At 33.9% G+C, this 21,462-nt stretch overlaps 1 pseudogene; it reads right to left on the reverse strand.

Annotated features, from left to right (window-relative positions):
- Nucleotides 1–8,438: 8,438 nt before the first annotated feature.
- On the reverse strand, nucleotides 8,439–15,213 carry LOC127244123 (3-epi-6-deoxocathasterone 23-monooxygenase CYP90C1-like; annotated as a pseudogene).
- Nucleotides 15,214–21,462: the final 6,249 nt, after the last annotated feature.

Genomic DNA, 21,462 nt, shown 5'->3' on the forward strand with positions numbered 1-21,462 from the left:
AAATAAATAATACTTATTAAATAAAATTAATTTAGTTAAAATTAAATACTTAAATAGCCCATAAATAATGCCAAAAAATATAATTCAAGAAACACATCAATGATTTTAATTTATACACCAAAATAATTATAAATTACACTTAAAAACTAATAATTTAATATTATACAAACAAGATGAAATGAATACAATTATTAGAATAAATTAACATAAATAATATCAAAATTTGACATCAATAAATAAATAATTAAATAAATATAAGTTATAAAATATGGCAAAATCAAGAATTATCAATTGCTTAGCCACCATTTACAATGTTTCATAGTATACCATAGTAGTTGTATATATCTCGATAGATCCTCCTGCCTTTTATTTAGTTTTATCTTCTTGTTTGTGACATTTGAGAAGTTCATTCCTCTATATATATTATACATTGTGTTGTTTCTTATTTTTTAACAGCTGAGCTGTTTTATAAGACTACGCTAGATCCAGACAACTGCCGACGTCTTGAAGGCACAAAGCTCGGACATATTGACAATGAAAAGTGTAGAAAGTAAGATGGATTGGCTGGCTACATTTGCTTTGATGTTTGTTACTCTTTCAGTTTGCTTGTTTATGTTTATATGCAGAAAATTTATCATTTATAACCCGTCTTTTTCATCTCCAATATTTTCCAATCCCTAAATGTGACATTGCAAAATTTAATTTTTCGAAATTTTTGTGGGGGGCCTATTGAAAGCATTACTTATGTTATGAAATAAATGCGGAATAAACTTAATTTTATTAAAGAAAAATCAACGAAAATAAAGAAGAGTTTGAACTAGGGCTTGGTTTTTAGGCTCAGCCCCCAATATCACTCACTAAAGCACAAAATCGACACAAACACACATACAACGCGACATACACAACCAAACCGGCCCGAGACCCTCAACCTAGACCGAAAACAACCCCCACAAGTAAGGAAAAACAAAGCAACGGTAGAATAGCGGCCAAAAAAGAAAGGAACCACACAAACTGAAGGCTAAACTCGATGTCGAACCCCTTGATCAAACGGTCCACAACAAGTCTACATGTATATATATGTAGGTTAGATCATATCAGACGGCTAGGGTTAAAACCCTTGATCAAACGGTCCACAACAAGTCTAGGTAAGTATATGTGGGTCGCGTCATATAACCGGGTCGGAGGGTTGGGTCACGGATTATGGCTTGGGGCCAGGTTTAATTTGGCCACAAAATATACATGTGTTTGTGTTTGTGTATGGATCCAATAATGGTCTCCAAAATTATCATCAACCAAAATTTTATAACAATCCTCCACCAAATTTTGGTTATGGGTGACTAGGGTCATCACTGCCCAATAGTTTGGATTACTTATCTGCACAAGAGAAAAAAAATTAAAAACAAGTTATTTAAAAATACATTAAATTAGCCTACCATCTACACATACGTAGAACACAACTAAACAAATGTATCAAAACATATAATTTTCAAACAGGATACAACTCTATCAAGTTTCATGAATATTGTATCTACAACAGTAGGAATACTTTCAAATCCAAACTTCGACAGAACTACGTTACATTGTAAATATGTCATACAACCAAAACATGTAGCACACAATATACAAACAACAATAGTAGCAAGCTTCACAAGTTTCATATCATTCACAACCAATGATAACACAATGCCAAGAAGCCAATGACAAAACCTAGGAACTGATTTCAAACACTTATTATCAACTAATGAGCTCTTATCTTCTTTTACCACTAAACATTGAGACTTACTTTCAGAATTAAACAATTTCCTATCACTCATAGGTTCATCCACAACTAAGTTCTCAAACATACTTCTAGGTAAAAAAGATGAATCCAAATTACCAAACATAGAGAACACTTTAGGACTATTCCTAACCTCATCTCTAACAAATAGGTAATATTCAATCTCATTACTATTATTTGAACAATTCCAACATTGCTTTTAATTTTAGAAACTGTATTTTCATATTTACTCACAATAGGCTGGCCAACAACATATAAGATTCGAAAATCACCAACAAAAATATCAGTTTCATTATATAAAGCACACTCTACCCCATTTTGAACACTATCAAACACAGTATTAATTTCTCCCTCAAATTTGATATTATCAGTTTCAACATCAATTTGCACAATTTCAGCAAATTGAACACAATCAGAAACTGAATTAATATCATCATAATTAAAAACATAATCTCTCACTCTCTCCACCTTTGCATTTTCGTTTCTTAGAACATACACACTTTCAGCAACATTACAGTTAATTACAGAATTAATCTAAGCAATTTCAATGTCAACAAATTGCACATTATTGGGTTCACAAACAGCATGCTGAATATCAGTAGATTTAAAACGAAAATCAGATTTTACAGGTTTATTTTCTCTGTTTTCTATATCAATCAAATTATGCTCCACCTTATTTCCTATATTACAAAAATCTGTATTAATATCAATAATTTCAGAATCCACCAATTCAGATTCCTTAATATTCAAACATGGCATACAACATTCATTAAATGTCACATTACTACTAAAAACAGTTTTGAAACCGGGTCTAGAACTTAATCACAATCTATACCCCTTAACACCATAACCTAAGAAAACATAATTTTCAGTTTTCATCTCAAATTCATCAATGCAAACATGTATCACAACAAGACACCCAAACACACGAACATTAGATATGTCGACTAACCTACCCAACCACTTACTTTCAGGAATTTCACCATTAAAGGGGATAGAGGGTGTTCGATTAAAAAGATAGGTTGCTGTTACAGCAGCTTCACCCAAGAATTTTCTAGGTAAACCAGACAACGTCAAAAGACATCCAACTCTTTTCAAAAGAGTCTGATTTAACCTCTCAGCAACCCCACTAAATTGGGATGCCTTGGGGACAGATTCAAAATTGAGACATTTTTGCACACAAAAATTACTAAACCAGGTGTTACAAAAATTTAAACCATTATCAGCTTTAATATATTTAATTTTTTTGCCAGTTTCAACTTCAATTTGAATTTTCCAATCCTTGAAAATTTTAAACAAATCCAGTTTATTTTTCAATAAGAAAATCCAAATTTTTCTAGAAAAATCATCAACAACAGTTAAGATATATCTACTCCCACCATAAGTGGGTTCATTAGAAGGTTCACATATATCAATATGTATACATTCCAAAATTTGTTTTGAAAAAATATAATTTTCAGGGGTTTTCGACAAAAATTGAACTTTATTTAATTTTTCAGGTTTGCATATATTACAAAAGGGAATAATAGAAAATTTTTCATTTTCCAAATAATCAGATTCATGCAGAATTTTCAAGCCATTATTGCTAATATGACCTAATCTCTTATGCCATAATTCAGAATTATCAATTTCAGAATTATCTATATCAGAACATACATTCACAGTAGAGGTTACATATAAGTCATTATTTAATTCTGCTCTAAAAATTACTAAAGACCCTTTTGTTATTTTCATGCAATTCAAACCTCACTTTCCTTCTAAACCTAAAGTAGATAATCTAACACATGACAAAAGATTATTAGACAATTCAGGCACATATCGCGCATCATGAAATTTCAGTATATTTCCAGATTTAAATTTCAGATTAATAACACCAATTCCCTCAACTTTACACACACGTTTATCAGCCATAGTCACATAACAATGTGTTAAAGTCTTAAACTTAGAAAAAATATTTTTCAGATGTGTCATAGAATGTGCAAGCAGAATCAACTATCCATTCATTAGCACTAAAAAAAATTTAATTTAAATCTGGACAAACAACAAACACGTTTCCGAAATCATTATCAATAACAGTCATATTGGCTAACTCACTTGCTGCATTACTATTATTAACATTATTATTATTATTATTATTACTATTATTATTATTATTATTATTATTATTATTATTATTATTATTATTATTATTATTATGTTTCTTAGGTCAATATCTAACAAAGTGTGAAGGATAATCACAATTATAACATCTATTTCCTCCTTTATTAAGAGTTTTAGATCTATTTCGACTTCTATTATTTTTATTCTGATTTTTTATTTTATTATCAGAATTTCCAGAATTATTATTCCTATTAGATCTAAAAGGAGACCTACCCCTAATAAACATAACATCACCAGATTTATTAGATTTATTTACATTCAAATCTAATTCTTTACTTTTCAAACCATTAATAACCACATCTAAAGTCACAAAATCACGGCCATATTTAATTGCCGATTTTACATCAGAAAAGGCACTTGGAATAGCATTCAAAAGAATTATAGCACTATAATCATCTATATTCTTATCACCAGTAAGCTTAATATCTTGAATTAATTTTTGAAAAATATCAAGATTTTCATCAATAGTTTTAAATTGATCAAGTTTAAAACTAGAGAACTTTTCTAATAAATAAAGCCTACTAGATAAAGAAGTTCGAGTATATAATTCATCCAATTTATTCCACAATGCCATAGCAGATTCTTGTCTACCAACCTTACGAATTACATGATCAGCTAAATTTAGAATTATACAAGACGAAGCCATTTCATCCAACTCAGCCCTTTTTTCAAGAGGAACTGTGGTTGCTTGATCCGGCTCCACAGCTTTTATTAATCTTTGAGTAACAAGTATACTTCTCATTTTTTGTTTCCAAATAGCAAAATCAATTTTTCCATCAAAAGGTTGGATATTGAAAAAGGTTTGCCCAGCCATGATCAACAATTTTCAAAAACAGTTTTTAAAAAAAAAAAATCCGAAAAACACAATTTGTTTGGCAAAAAATTGTTTGTTTTAAAAAAGCAGTTTATTGTGAAAAAACAGTTTATAAAATTACAGATTATTTTAAAACAAATTGAGAACCAAACAAACACCCAAATCACAACACATCAATAGCAATTCACAGAAAACAAACACAACAATCAAACACAACAACAAATATATCACAGAATATTGCAATCACAGGAAAATAATATTAAAAAAAACCTATCTATTACAACATTCACTCGTGACTATTCCACCAAAGGTACTCGAGAATCACTCACAAGAGTGAGGATCGGAGTTTTGCAACCTTGGTATCACAATAGCCTTTACAATCGATTGGGCGGAATTTAAATGTGGATATTAAACTAAAGAAAAATAACAGTAATAAAATATTTAGGGTTATAGAGTTTACCTTTGAAGCACAGCAACAATATATTCCCTACAAAAATACAAGGATATATACAAATGACCTATTCTTTTTCAAGAATAGAAGTTAGCCAACTAATAACAACAAAACCAGAAACAATGTTTTTTAATAACAGTAATAAAATAGTTAGGGTTATAGAGTTTACCCTTGAAGCACAACAACAATATATTCCCTACAAAAATACAAGGATATATATAAATGACCTATTTTTTTTGGAGAATAGGGGTTAGCCAACTAATAACAACAAAATCAGAAACAATGTTTTTCCTCGAGAATCACTCACAAGAATGAGGATCGGAGTTTTGCAACCTTGGTATCACAATAGCCTTTACAATCGATTGGGCGGAATTTAAATGCGGATATTAAACTAAAGAAAAATAACGGCAATAAAATAGTTAGGGTTATAGAGTTTACCCTTGCAGCGCAACAACAATATATTCCCTACAAAAATACAAGGATATATACAAATGACCTATTCTTTTTCAAGAATAGGAGTTAGCCAACTAATAACAACAAAACCAGAAACAATGTTTTTCCTCGAGAATCACTCACAAGAATGAGGATCGGAGTTTTGCAACCTTGGTATCACAATAGCCTTTACAATCGATTGGGCGGAATTTAAATGCGGATATTAAACTAAAGAAAATTAACAGTAATAAAATAGTTAGGGTTATAGAGTTTACCCTTGAAGCACAACAACAATATATTCCCTACAAAAATACAAGGATATATACAAATGACCTATTCTTTTTCAAGAATAGGGGTTAGACAACTAATAACAACAAAACCAGAAACAATGTTTTTCTTCTAACCAAAGTTAGAGTCACCGAAACTCACAAATAGATACACTAGGCCACATAAATAGTTTTAACAAAATCTTTCAAAAATAATTTTGGTTTTTTTTAAAAAAATTTTGAAAAAACTTTTGAATTTTAACCCAACAAGCATATATCTAAACGAAATAAGGCGAAGCAACAAGTTTTACGGTTTATTTTCTTAAAATAACAACGGACAAAATCGATTTTCACCAAATCGAAATGATTTTGAACCGTTCTAACCGAAATGGACTCAAACTTAACCGATTTACACAAAATAGTAGCGATTAAGTCCAAACCCAACATTAACAGTTCGACCGTGGCTATATTAGCACGGATCGAAAAACTCAATGGCCGATATAGACTCAAAATCAAAGGAAAAGAGCCGAACACAGTATAATAAGTTCGATTCAACTGGATCCTTTCGATTTCTTACGGATTGCTTTAGTTTTGAGCAGATCCTTACAAAATCAAAAAGTAAAGACAATTTCGTAAAAGAAAAACTCAACCAAGGCTTAAAATACAAGGAATGAAACATAATGAGCCAATTTTGACAAAGATTTGAAAAGGAAAAGAATCAAGCACTTAAAAAATAGGCCGATTCAATTGGATCCTTTTAGATCTTAAAGATTTAAACCAAAATCTTTACAAAATAAAAAATAAAGATAATTTTGTAAAGAAAATCTTCACCAAAAGCTCTTATACCACTTGTTATGAAATAAATGCGGAATAAACTTGATTGTATTAAAGAAAAATCAATGAAAACAAAGAAAAGTTTGAACTAGGGCTTGGTTTTTAGGCTCAGCCCCCAATATCACCCACTAAAGCACAAAATCGACACAAACACACATACAACGCGACATACACAACCAAACCGGCCCGAGACCCTCAACTTAGACCGAAAACAACTCCCACAAGTAAGGAAAAATAAAGCAACGGTAGAACAACGGCCAAAAAAGAAAGGAACCACACAAACCGAAGGCTAAACTCGATGTCAAACCCCTTGCAGTTCGAATCGAGAAAGGGGAATGAAAGCACCTTTAATCTCCACAAAAACAGGAGAAAGAAACCCGTCGAATGCTCATCGGAGGTCGCCGGAGAAGATCGCCAGAATATTTCCAAGAGAGAAAAGCGTTTTAGAGAGAGGCGAGAGCTTTTTTGAGAGAGACGAGAGCTTTTTAGAGAGAGAGAGTGAGGGTGAGTGTGATTACGGCTCCTTCTCTCTACATGTATATATATATATATATGTAGGTTAGATCAGATCAGACAACCAGGGTTAAAACCCTTGATCAAACGGTCCACAGCAAGTCTAGGTAAGTATATGCGGGTCAGGTCATATAACCGGGTCGGAGGATTGCGTCACGGATTATGGGTTGGGACCAGGTTTAATTGGGCCACAAAATATATATGTGTTTGTGTTTGTGTATGGATCCAATAATGGTCTTCAAAATTATCATCAACCAAAATTTTATAACAACTTAAAATGCCCTATTCTTGTTCTATTCTTTTTGGCATGTTTTTGCTCTAAATTCATTGTATTTGATGTAATGGATGGGCCGCACCAAGTATTGGCATATTCCCATATTTGCAACACTTTTTATCATTATTTTAAAATAAAAATTACAAATTAAAAAAAAAAAAAAGAAATCAAGGCCACAAAATTGTGAACTAGTGTAACATTTTAGTATATATATAGCTTAAGATCATACATTGATTCCATAGATCAACACAGGTTCTTTTAATACATTATGTCGTCTTACTCCAATCTAAGTATCTCTCTGCAAACTGGATATGTACACAATTTTAAATTAGTAATTTTAAAGGTCAAGAAAAATCCTTTCAAACATCCCATACGCCTACATATTAAAAAATTATCCTAAAAAAAATACGGTCTAAATCCTTTTAATTGAAATATGGGCTACCATCAAAACTAAAAAAGTATTAATATTATCATTATGTTCTTGGATCTTGAGCAATACAAATCAAGATTAAATCTCATACCTTTTTCCAAGTCAATTAATGAAGAAGTTTCATGAGTGAGCAATTGGCATTATTGATGGGGTAGGGAGCAGCATGGGAGCTGGACCACCATATGCCCACCCTCTATCATCTATACCTGTGGCTAACAATCACCCTAAAAAATATTCTTATCCACCTACATTTATGCAAATATAGACTCCCCCGATGAGCAAGACATTTCGGACACCGACTGTTGGACTAACTCTATAATGCAGCTTACTTGTACCCCATCTTCTATATGGATATGCTTATCAAGATCGATCACACACATGCGACTCGTATTCGCCCATTCTCCAACTTCGATACATTACAAAAGGGTCTTAATGAAACAAGAAGGAAACAAAATAGACCTTCGAACCGGAACTCACTAACCGAATTTCATTTTTGTAAGGGCATCACCACAATGGGGAGCTTCCTCTTCATTTTCACCGTCGGAAAATATGTTATATCATCCTTCTTGGCAGTCCACCTGCAAAGATAACATATTTTTAGAAATGAGGATCATTTTTGTTTGCAAATTACAATAGACATATTTTTCTTATTTGGTAAATGTAGATCCCACTATTAATAAAATATTTGAAAAAATTACTTATAATTTACATGTGGTTTGAAAAGTCGACATCATACTCCCCGTAATTTAAAATTTGCACAAGAGTCTCTTGTAACTTTCTAGTATTTTTGAAAATATTGCATAAAATCTCCTAAAAAGAGACAATATTTTGAAAACACAAGGAGTCTTATGTTTTTTCTAAATCATAAGACAAAATGGTTGCAAAATTTTCACACCACAAATGAATTATAAGTAACTTTGCAAAATATTCTATAATTTAAATCATATCAACACACACCCTTTATTAAGCGTGGACTCTTATAACTTAAAATATTTTCATGTTTACACACTTATATGATATTTATGCAAATAATAAATAGATTTATTCCCCTAACACATTTTTTATGACACAATTCCTATGAATATTAGAAAAAATTATCGAATTGAATAATGTGATGCGTACCAATAACTTGTAACAAGATGGTGAAGGAATATTGATACTTCGAGCCAAAACACACCACCCTTTCAGTATTAAGTAACCTACGAAAAAATTAATCTCAAGTTTCCGAGCAAAATATTCATGAAGAACTTTACTAAAAATTATTTAAATCAACATGTAACTCTGACATCATTGACAGCTTCTCTCCACACTACATTAATGATGTTTGCTAGCCTAAGAGTTTCACTTATAACCTTAGACGGATAAAATTGTGATAAGTCAAACAAGAATAAATTGCGGGCAAAAATTGGATTAGGGACAGAAATCGTGTTCTTACATTTTGAGTGAATGGCAACTGTAGACAATAAAATTGTGATTTTTCAATAAACACAAAATCTATACAAGTTATATTTAATTTGGATATAAAGCGGGTCATATTATTTAAATGCGTTATTTGATTCTCTTTCCAGATCAATTTATTTTCTAACTTGGATTTGGATGACTTCTTTGATCCAAAGAGATTTGGTCTTTGGTTTGGTTTTTCCGGACTTTTTCGTCTCCATACGGGTGAATTTGATCATTAACTTTGGATTTGATGTCTTCTTTGGATTATCCGAATTTGGTCTTCGGTTTGGTTTAGCCGGATCTTTAGAGGGCTTTGGTCTCCGTGCGGGTGAATTTGATCATCAAATTTAGATTTGATGTCTTTTTTAGACGATTCGAAAGAATTTGGCCTTCAGTTTGGCTTTTCCGGACTAGAGGGCTTTGGTTTCCGTGCGTATAAATTTGATCCTTAACTTTGGCTTCGGATGCTTCTATTGTTAAATTTGAGACTTTGATCTTTGCGAGGGAGGGTTTAGTGCTCCATAACGCTTTTTGCGGTGTGTCCTTTTGACTTTTGGATCGAAGAAGGCTGGATTTGATGATTTGACGAAGAACCCAATGAATGCCTTAAAGCTTTTAGGATGAACTTTGGAGGCTCTTCATTGGCTTTGACGGATTCTTCAACGGCTCTTGAAGCTTTGAATTTTTCTCTGGCTTGGACATACGACGGAGAATGTTACTTCATCAATTCGTCAACCAATATTGGATCATTTGTCCAAATCAGAAACTTTTCGATTAAGAACACTTCGAAGGACACAAAGAACATGAAGAACAATAAAGAGAGTTTAGAAAAACTTACTATTGCCCCAGTCTTCAAATGAACTCCGATGTGTCAAATGAATTGGCCAAGACTGCTATTTATAGGGAAGGGGTGCCTCAGCTTTCTTTTCGGATGATGCCACATGGCACGCCCCAATTGACCAACGGGAAGATTTTATAATCCTTTATTTTTCATCAAATACCATTTTTCATTCTTGAAGGATTTGATTGTGCGCCTTCCTTTCTCGAAAAATCTTTATATTATTTCTTTTTTTGAAAGATATTAATTTAAATACTTCATTTATTGACGCGATTAATTTATTTTGCTGTCAAATTTATTATGTCTTTATTTATGTACGTAATATTTGTACGATAACTTCCATTTTTAGCAGATTTTTGAATTAATGATTGAATTTTATTGTACAAAAATTAAAATATATGCATAATTAAAACCATTTATTTATTTCATTGTAATTTTATTTTCTCCAAAAATATATGATATTTAATTGAATTTACGCATTTATTTTTTAATGCCTACAAGAATGCCTCCTCGAGACTTGTTTAAGCTGACGCAAAACGTTTAAGGCTTGAATAAGTATCGAAATCAAGTCAGTCTATTTTTTTTTGACTGAATTCAATTTTTTATGGTTATCATTCTTTTCTAGTTTTTTTAGCCAATGTTATTTTTCGAAGGGCTTTTTTTTTTCGGACAGGGTTTTTATTTTGTTCAAACAATTTTTCTTTTTTTTTTTAAATCCGATTATTTTTTCTTTTTAGGGCTATTTTTTTGTTTGTTCTTTTTTTTTTCTTTGCCCAATTCATTTTTAGAGTTTTTTTTTACATAATTGACTGAACTCGGAGTTATATTCCAAGTTACCTATATATCCGGTGAAGCAATCAAGTCATAACGTAGTTAAAAACAAATTGAATTTATTTGTTTTTATTAAACAGTTATTCTCGTATTTAAGGCATCTTTTAGAAAGTTTATATTCATTTCTAGGAGATGGTAGAAAGTTTTTCCTTATTTCCAAAATATTGTAGAAAGCTTATCATTGTTTTAGGAGATTGTAGAAAGTTTATCATTGTTTTAGGAGATTGTAGAAAATTTATCCTCATTTTTAGGAGATTATAGAAAGTTTATCCTCATTTTTGGGAGGCTGTAGAAAGTTTATTATTATTTATGGGAGGCTACATAAAGTTTATCCTCATTTTCAGGAGATTGCAAAAAGTTTATCCTTGTTTCAGGAGATTGCAGAAAGTTTATCTTCGTTTTCAGGATATTGTAGAAATATTGTCCTTATTTTTAGGAGATTATAGAAAGTTTATCCTCATTTCTGGGAAGCTGCTGAAAGTTTATCGTCGTTCCAGGAGATTACAGAAAGTTATCATTGTATTCAGGAGGTTGTAGAAAGTTTATCCTCGTTTCTGGGAAATTGGAGAAAGTTTATCTTCATTTATGGGAGGCTGTAGAAAGTTTATTCTATTTGATCAACTTGAAATTCATCTTTAGTAATCAATTCGTAGACTTTTATGATTATATATGGTCCATCATTCTTGGAAAAATTTGTTTATGGGTTGGAAGTTCATCACCATTATAGTTTGATGTTTTCTTCTTCTTCTTTTTGTAAAGGGTTGGAATTGACATTCTTGAGAATTCTCCAATATTTGTTGAGTTTGCAATTTATTTTTTTTAAGAGCTTTTAATTCTTCAAACTTTTAGTAGACACCATCTTTGGTGGTTAATCATTTTAGGAATTTATTTTACATTCTTCGACGGATTTATTTTCTTTGATTCTTAAGTCCCATGAATCATGAGTCAATGAGACTTTTTGTTTGAGTCAGGAATCTCTATGTCTATTGTTGAAGATTCAAATCTGATTGTAGCTTGTGATCTTCTAGGGTGATTTTCCCTTTGTGGACTAACTCTATAATTTTTTCTTTGAAGACGAATTAATAATTGATGTGATGGCCCACTAGGCGATGATACTTGCAATATTTTGGCTCATCAACTCTTGTAACTTCCTCCGGTCTTTTGACTCATCAGAAACCAAGAAACAATGTGTCTTTGACTGTTTTTCTTTGAGTGTTTGCTTTAGTGGCCATTCTTTTTGAGTCATTTTTTTTTTCTATTGTCCTCTTGTCTTTATTTTGAACTTTTGTGGAAGATTTGTTTATCGTTTTCACAATCATTTCTTATTTTTTAGGAGAGTTGAAGGTACGATTGCCCCTACTGTTTGAAATATTGTATTTCTTGTCTTCTGAGAAATCTTTAGTAGACAGTCTATACAATCCACTAGACATCATTCTCAATTTCATATCATGAGCGTGAGTAGTGAGTTTTTTCAAAAGTATGGGACTAAATCCCTTGTAGGATGTATTTCAAGCCCAATGCATTCTTTGAAATGCACATTTCTATATCGGAAGCCTCGGAAAAATGATCATTGCAGTTGAGGATTAGACTTCTCCACCAATTGATATAGTCAATTACCGGCTCATCTTTTCATTGACGGATATTGGTAAGTTCGGTCATGCTGACGGTTCTTTTTGTATTATAGAATCGGTTTAAGAATTCGTACTCTAGCTGCTCATAATTATAACCAACCTCTGAGTTAGTGTACCAATCAAAACGTTGCCCTTTAGTGACCGCAATAATTATTTGACTATGAGGTCTCCATATGTTCAAGCATAATTGCATGTTTCGAAAAAGTGCGCTCTATGTTACTTTGGGTTGCCTCGCTGTCAAATTTTTGAAACTTTGGTGGTTGATAGCCTGTTGGCATTTTGAGGGCGTCAATCCTTGCAGTGTAAGGCTTGGCATAAGTGTGCGTCAGCCTTGAAATCTCTTCGAATTCTCTTTTTAGTGCCCCGTAGATGTATTCGGTAAGTTGGGATATATGGATGAAGGAGTCGGATGATCCTTGAATTGGATTTGGTTCTGTCACTATTTCTTTACCATGACATTTACCAACGGGTGTGACGCTTTATTTTGGCCATCGGGGAAGATGATTGCTTTTTGATGACATGACGGGCTTCTTCAAGCTTTTCAAGCTTGGTGAGAAGTTTTTCGACAAGGGCATCTTGTTGTTGCATGTATTGAGACATTCCTTCAACAATTTTGGCCAATGAGGCAAGCTGGTCGTCTATATTTGATGCATTGATAGTCGTTACCACAACAAAGCTTGATGCGGTTGAATGACTTGCAGTTTGTGGAGGGGTGAACAGTGGTGCGACAATATTCTTAAAGCTTTCATTTTTTTTCATAGAGTAGGTTTTTCTTCGTGATTTTTGGAGAAGTGTCATAGGAGAATGACAAAGCTCTTTTAGCCATGCATTTTGTGGTCATTCCAGCATTCGTTGAAGCGCTTCAGGTTCTTGATTCGGTGGATCCAGCGACCCATTTGGCGGCAACGGCTTAAGCATCAGCTTTCGATGCAACGTTGGAAGTCTTGATCTTGTATGAAACCATTGGTCGTTGAGAATTCAACAGAAAAATAGATGAAAAGTGAAGTGGTTCCATTGCGCATGCCAAAAATCCTTTCGGTCGAGTCTTCAAATGAACTTCGGTGTGTCAAATGAATTGGCCAAGACTCCTATTTATAGGGGAGGGGTGCCTTGGATTCCTTTTCGAATGATGCCACATACCGCGTGCCAATTGGCCAACGGGAATATTTTATAATCCTTCATTTTTCATCAAATGCCATTTTTTATTCTTGAAGGATTTGATTGTGCGCTTTCCTTTCTCGTCAAGATCTTTATATCATTTTTTTTTCCAGAATTTATTAATTTAAATACCTTTATTGATGAGATTAATTTATTTTGCTACCAAATTTATTATGGCTACATTTAGGTACGTAATATTTGTACAATATTTTTTATTTTAAGCAGATTTTTGCATTAATGGTTGATACTTATTATACAAAAAATTAACATATATGCATAATTAATACTATATATTTTTTTATTATAATTTTATTTTCTCCAAAAATATATGATATTTAATTGAATTTACACATTTATTTTTTAATACCTACAACAACAAAAATAAAATAAAATAAAATAAATGGAAGCGTACCACTAAATGAGCTAACTCAACGGAGTGGTCGCTAAGAAATTTAACACCGAGGGTCATGGCCGTTGGCACAGTCCTTTCTCTGGGAATCATCATTTCGATAATGTTACCGCTAATAAAATTAGACGGGAGTTTGTGATCGAGCATTTCTTCTAATTCATCACTGTCACATAGTAGGACATCAATCGCATCACTCAGAAGTTCTTTTTTCTCTTTGTTTTTACCATGGTTAATTTCCTCTCTTCTATAATTTTTCCACCATTTGCAACTATCTCTTCTTCTCCTTTTGAAACGAAAGGCGTGTATCGAAAATTGAAAATTCTCATATTTACGTGAAGACATTTACCGAAGGTAAAAACAAATTTATCTACAAGGATTTATACAGTTGTGTGCCGGGGAGCTTAATGGGTAAAAACATTAAACCTTTAATGAATTCCTCGAATTCCCTCTTTAGAAACCTCATCTCTTCACTCGGGCCGACGCTTAAAAGCACTCTCTCTAGAATCTCGAAGGTAAGCTGCCCTAAAATATACGGAAGAGTTCGAATGAATGAAAAATATACGTACAACTCAAAGAAATTATGGATATGTAAGAATGCATATTTACAAAAAGAAAAAAAAAAACCTTTTTGGTTTCATCTTTAACGTAAACTTGACTGTTTTATCTTTCCATGTCGATCGCGAAGCTCGGACAGAATTCTCAATATTTTCGGTGATTCGCGCCTTTAACGACGGCAGTTTTAGGAAACCTCCAATAAGGCCATGCACCCTCTTGTGCAAAGGTCCACTCATTTGGAGTATCGAAGATTCTCCAAAGAGTTTTTTTATATATTTTGGATACAATGGTATGAAAGCATTGCTGTGATTCTGCAGAGAACATGTTTGTTCACGTTGGGACCAGTGGAGAGGATCACCATCTTTCCTAACATGTGAGGTCAAAAGACACTCCCATATTTGTATGAGCACGTGACAATAGTACATTTTATTATCGACACAAATTAACTACTTCAACATACAAAAAAAAAAAAAAATTGTTTACGGATCATTCGAAATGACACATCCTATATAGCATTTAACCAAATCCATTTGATACAAATAAGCTACTTCTTTTCAATATTAATCACGTCAACTGTAAATCTACACGTACAATTTTTTGTTTTTATTTATGAATTTTTTGTTTAATTTTTCGTGTTTCAAGAAATCGGCTGGAAATGGATGCCGGGGACCATATGCATTTGCATGGCTTTGTTCCATATGCATTGTTGCCAATGCCAATGCCAACCAAGCTTTTATTACCCAACCTTCCATGGCTTATTACAACTTGAAAATTTTCCTTACAGTACTGTAACTAAAACACATCATATGGTGTGTTTGTTTGTGGGTTTTAGGTTTTGGGTTTGGATTTTTGAATAGTAAAAAATTAAATTTGAATAGTTGTTTGAGGTGATATAAATAGAAATTGATGTGATGTTTTGAATGTAACATAAATATGTAGTATAATATAAAAAAGAAAAGTAATTGTTTGTTGCGATATTTTTGGAGAAAAAAAAGAATTTGAATAGTAAAAACCTGTGGTAAAACCCACAAAAGAACACAACCACAAAGTTTACACTATTCATCAATTTTTTAAATCCAAACTTATAAAATTGAATATCTATTTTCTATTTACTAATCAAAAAATATATACACTTCTTTTTTCTCTCACAAAAGAATACATTACACATAATTTAAATAAAAGACAAAAAGGTCGTGTTCTTTTGTAGGTTTTACCACAGGTTTTTTCTATTCAAATTATTTTTTCTCTCCAAAAATATTGCATCAAACAATTACTTTTTAATTTTTATATTATACTACAAATTTATTCTACATTCAAAACATCACATCAACCTTTATTTATATCACATCAAACATGACACGGCTCCGGATCACCCGAACCTGGTTAAAGTTACTTGTTTGCTTGGAGGTTGTCATCCTTTGATCTTAATCAAAATGTGTGGTTTATATTAGCTTGCCACTTAAGATGTGTGGCTTAGATTAAATTGTCATTTAGTATATATAGCCTTGTTTATTTTCTTGATGGACACACAACTTAGATGAGAACATTTGTGAGAGGGTTTACCTAGCTTTGGAGAGATTCCTTAGAGTTGGAGTGATTACATCCGCCGAGAGGGCAAATTGATTGTTTGAGCTTCAGATGCAATTGCGTGAGAGACGGAAGACGCATCGACAGCCTCGGACAGTCCGTGGATTCTCAAAAGTGCTTGCTCGAGAGGAGTGATTACTTTTGGAATTCGACTTATCCTATTTCTATTTCTATTTCGATTTCGATTCGTCATTTGTAAGTTCCCGAATATATTAGATACTTGTCTTTCGAGTTTGATTTATGGAGATGATCATAATCCATGTTATAAATTGGTATCAGAGCGGTTGTTGATTTGATCATAAGATTTCATAGCTATCTTGTTCACAACATGTTCGATAATATGTCTCTACGTCCTGTTTGATCAAATATGTGTTAGAACATAGGTTTAGTTCATGTTCTTTGGAAATTGTTAATAGTTTCTGGAAATAGCCATTTCGTTGTTGCAAAAATTTCCTCTCTAGTGGAAATGATAACTAGTTCCAATCCATTGTTAGTTGCCAAACATGAGTTGTGTTGTTGAATTTGTCTCACAAGAAAACACAAGTAGTAGTGATTTTTGGCCTGCACTAACAAGCTTTGTTCGTAGTTTTCTAAGTATTCTTAGACCTTCATTGAGTAATATGGTTGGTTTTGAGCCTAAACACATCAAATGATCATGGAATTGAGTGAATCGAGGGCTTAGAAGTGTGATTTTGTGAGTTTTGTCGGTAAATCGTATTTTGGCCGTAACTTTTGCATACGAACTCCGATTTACTATTGCAAGGAGGTTTTGGAATCAGCATCGAATCCTCTGTACAATGATCTCAAAATATTCAAAAAAAACTCTTGGATGACAATTTTTGGTCAGTCTGAAAATCTAGGGTCCAACATTCTGTTTTCAATTTTGAGCAGTTGAATTGTTTGATTTACTGTTCTCAATTGGCTGGGAATTATTGAGTGATTCTTTTCTTTCCTGTTAGATAACTCCTTGAAGTTGATTTTAATTTTTGGAATTGTGAGATTTGGTTTTGAATAGCTCTCTGAAGTAGTGTTTAAATTTGGTTATAGTGCACTGCGTCCTGTTTTGGAGGAGTGTGGCAAAAGTGCAGTAAAAGAGCCAAGATGGTAATATAAATTAGAAAAAGGCATGCTCTAAACATTAAGTAAAAGCCTAGAGCATTAAAATAAAAAGGAAAAAAAAGAAATAAAAAAAAAAATTGAGCAGCACAGTTTCTCTTCTTGTTATAGTGCATTGTCGATCATTTGGATAATCATAGTTGAGAGTCACTAAACCAGTTTTGAGGGAGTAGTTCTATCCTTCTGTGGGGGTTCTTTTGAGTTAGGAGAGATTGTCATGATCAAATGATGTGCTAGGGATTTTGATTCTAGCTTGTTGCTTAATTGTGGAATAAGAACTTGTTCAAACTTTCTTTACATTATGCGAGTATAGTTGGCGTCGAATCCTGTAGTTTGTTTCCTAGTTGATGCGTCTTGTTTTTGTTCGACATTACTTCTCCTTGAGTATTGCATTTGAAGGAATTCCTATGTACTGTTTGAAGTATTTGCAAAACGCTTCTTCTGTTTTGATTGTGGTTGCTTTTGATTTTCCTTTCTGAGAGTTGTGAGAGAGTGTGAGGCACTTACCTTTCAATATATATATATATAGTTTGTCTTTGTTTGTAGGATGGCCACTTTCGAAAAATTGAAGGAGCTGTTGGAATCGAGTATGCAACAATTAGAGGCCAAAATGGAAAAAACTTTATCCATGCAACAAAGGGCAACTTGGGATCATGTAGAGTACGCCGTGAATAAGAAAATGGAGGACCTCAATCATAGGTTGACATCTTTGGAGACGGCACGGACTGAGGTTCCTTCTGGAGTAGCTGATATTTGGGGTAGATATGATGCAGCTGAGGCTTCTGGTCATCGTGATGTGAGTCCTTCAATGAGGTCAGACGCACACAATAGTCGTTAATCAGAGCACTTATTCTATGAACGAGACCGAACTTATCATCGACGTGGTGAAGTGGATGACGATCTTTCTACCATTAGGATTACCCTTCCCACCTTTGGAGGATTAAGAGGGGCAAAGGAATTTTTGGATTGGACGACGAAGTGCGATATGACATTTGACTGCCATAATTACTCGGATGGCAAGAAATTCCGAATGGCGATTTTTGAATTCAGGGATTATGCATTGACTTGGTGGGAGAAGGAGAGACGTTATAGATAATGGAATCAACAAAATCCGATTGATACTTGGCCCCGGTTGAAGGAAATCATGAGGATGCATTTTGTGCCACAAAGTTATGAACGAGATATGAATATCAAGTTGCAGTCCTTAGCGCAAGGTTCGAAATCAGTGGAGGAATATTTTAAGGAATTGGAGATTTTGATGATGCGACTGGATATTGATGAGAGCGGGTCATTGACAGAAGCTCGGTTCATTAAGGGTTTTGAGGCGTAAGATAGCTGATACGGTTGAGCTGCACCATTTTCGTTCTCTTCGAGAAGCTGTGGATTTGGCTATCAAACGTGAGGAGCAGCTCAAGAGACCAACCTCAACCGAATTTTCATCTCAAAGGAAGTTCCCAACCAGTTTTGTAGCTCCGGTCGTATCTTCTACCGGATCTAACGGAATTGTTTTTGCTAAGCCTTTCAATAAAAATATGGATAAAGGCAAATATAAAATAATTGATAAGAAGGATGAGGATGTGAAGTTCAAAGAAAAGGATTTTGGACAGAAAAAAGAAAAGATTGTAACGTGCTATAAGTTTCATGGACAAGGGCACTATGCAGGTCAATGCCCTAATAAACGAACCGTTATGATTTTGGAGAATGGCGAATGGGAATATGTTGATGATGGTGAGGGCGGTGAGGTAGTAGAGGCTGAAGCAGAGGCTGGAAGTGATGATGATGTTGAAGAAGTGTGCGATAAGGATCCATTAAGTTTAGTAGTCATGCGTGCCTTGACCTCTTTACCGCGCGAAGATAAGGATGCGGAACAACGAGAAAATCTATTTCACTGTCATTGCAAGGTAGCGGGATATACTATATCCATAATAGTGGATTCGGGTAGTTGCACTAATGTTATTAGTTCCTATGTGGTCGAGAAGCTGAGTTTGAATACCACCCCACACCCGAAACCATATAACCTACATTGGATGAGCGATGAAGGAGCTGTCTGTGTCGATAGACGAGCGATTGTTACCTTTTCGATTTGTGGTTTCAGCGATGATGTCCTTTGTGATGTGTGTCCCATGACTGCATGCCACCTCCTTTTGGGATGACCATGACAATTTGATAGACATGTTTTGTACGACAGATATAAGAATCAAATATCGTTCACTAAAGGTCGTAAGAAGCTGAGTATTTCCGCCCTTCCACTCGAGACCGTCCTTCGTGATACTGAACATTTACATATGACTATGCGAGATGTGGTAAAATAAAAAGGGGTTGTTGTTATCGTTTCTGAGAAACCTTCCGAGGGAGACGATGGCAATAGTTCAACAAAGAAGTTCGCCAAAACAGTAACCAAGATGAGGGAAGTTACTTTTATATTCTCTTACTCAAAGAAGTACTTGTTATTGATGATAATTCTTTTTCTCACTCGTCTCCTCCTTTTATAGACTTTCTTAAAGAGTTTGAGGATGTTTTTCCGGATGATATACCACATGGATTACCACTATTGTGAGGCATCGAACATCGTGTTGATTTTGCACCGGGTTCATCAATTCCCAATAGGCCAGCTTATAAGTGTAATCCAAAAAAAAGTGAGGAAATTCGGAGACAAGTCCAACAGCTTCTTGATAAGGGATGGGTTCGAAAGTCTTTATCTCCTTGTTTTGTACCTGTTTTACTTGTCCCTAAAAAGGATAACTCATGGCGTATGTGTGTTGATTGCAGGGCTGTCAATGCAATTACTGTGAAATACTGACATCCAATCCCTCGATTGGATGATATGCTTGACGAGTTGCATGAAGCACGGTTGTTTACAAAAATTGACTTAAAGAGTGGATACCATCAGATTCTTATGCAACTCGAAGATGAGTGGAAAACAGCTTTTAAAACTAAGTTTGGGTTGTACGAGTGGCTAGTCATGCCATTCGGGTTGACAAACGCGCCCAGCACTTTCATGCGGTTCATGAACCATGTGTTGAGAGAATATATTGGAAAGTTTGTAGTGGTATACTTTAATGACATACTTGTCTATAGTACTTGTTTGGAGGACCATCTAGGACATGTTACGCAAGTTTTTCATGCTTTAAGAAATGCTAAATTGTATGGTACGTTAAAGAAATGCATATTCTGCATTAATGAAATTATTTTCCTTGGCTTTGTTGTAGGTGCAGATGGTCATAAGGTTGATGAATCTAAGGTTGCTGCAATTCGGGAATGGAAAAAATGTACAAGTGTGGCCGATGTCCGGAGGTTCCTTGAAATGTGTGGATTGTTTAGGCGATTCGTACCACACATTAGTGTGATAGCAGCCCCATTGACCTCCCTTTTAAAGAAGAATGTTCTATTTAAGTGGGAGGTAAGCCATGAAGCATCCTTTGAGAAGCTTTGGGATTGTTTGACATATGCTCTGGTTTTGGCACTACCCGATTTTGAACGAGCTTTTGAAGTCCAATGTGATGCTAGTGGAGTTGGTATAGGTTCAGTACTATGACAAGAAGGGCGACCGATTGCTTATAATAGTGAGAAGTTCAATGGAGCAGCCCTGAATTACTTGACATAAGATAAGGAATTATATGCGGTTGTGCAAGCCCTGAGAGTTTGGCAACATTACTTGCTGCCAAAGAAGTTCGTAATTCACACGGATCATGAGAGCCTCAAGCATTTTCATGGGCAGCAGCAACTTAATCAGCGTCATGCTCGATGGGTAAGCTTTATTGAGCAATTTCCATATGTGATTAAGTATAAACAAGGGAAGGAGAATGTAGTTGCTGATGCACTCTCTTGGAGGTATGTTTTAATTAATCATACTCGTACACATTTGGTTGGATTTGCACATATTCGTGAGTTGTATAAGCATGATGTAGATTTTGGTGATATATTTAGGAAGTATGAGAAGCAT

Source organism: Andrographis paniculata, unplaced genomic scaffold (genome assembly GCF_009805555.1).
Source record: "Andrographis paniculata isolate CXL003 unplaced genomic scaffold, ASM980555v1 Contig9END, whole genome shotgun sequence".
Taxonomy (NCBI): Eukaryota; Viridiplantae; Streptophyta; class Magnoliopsida; order Lamiales; family Acanthaceae; genus Andrographis; species Andrographis paniculata.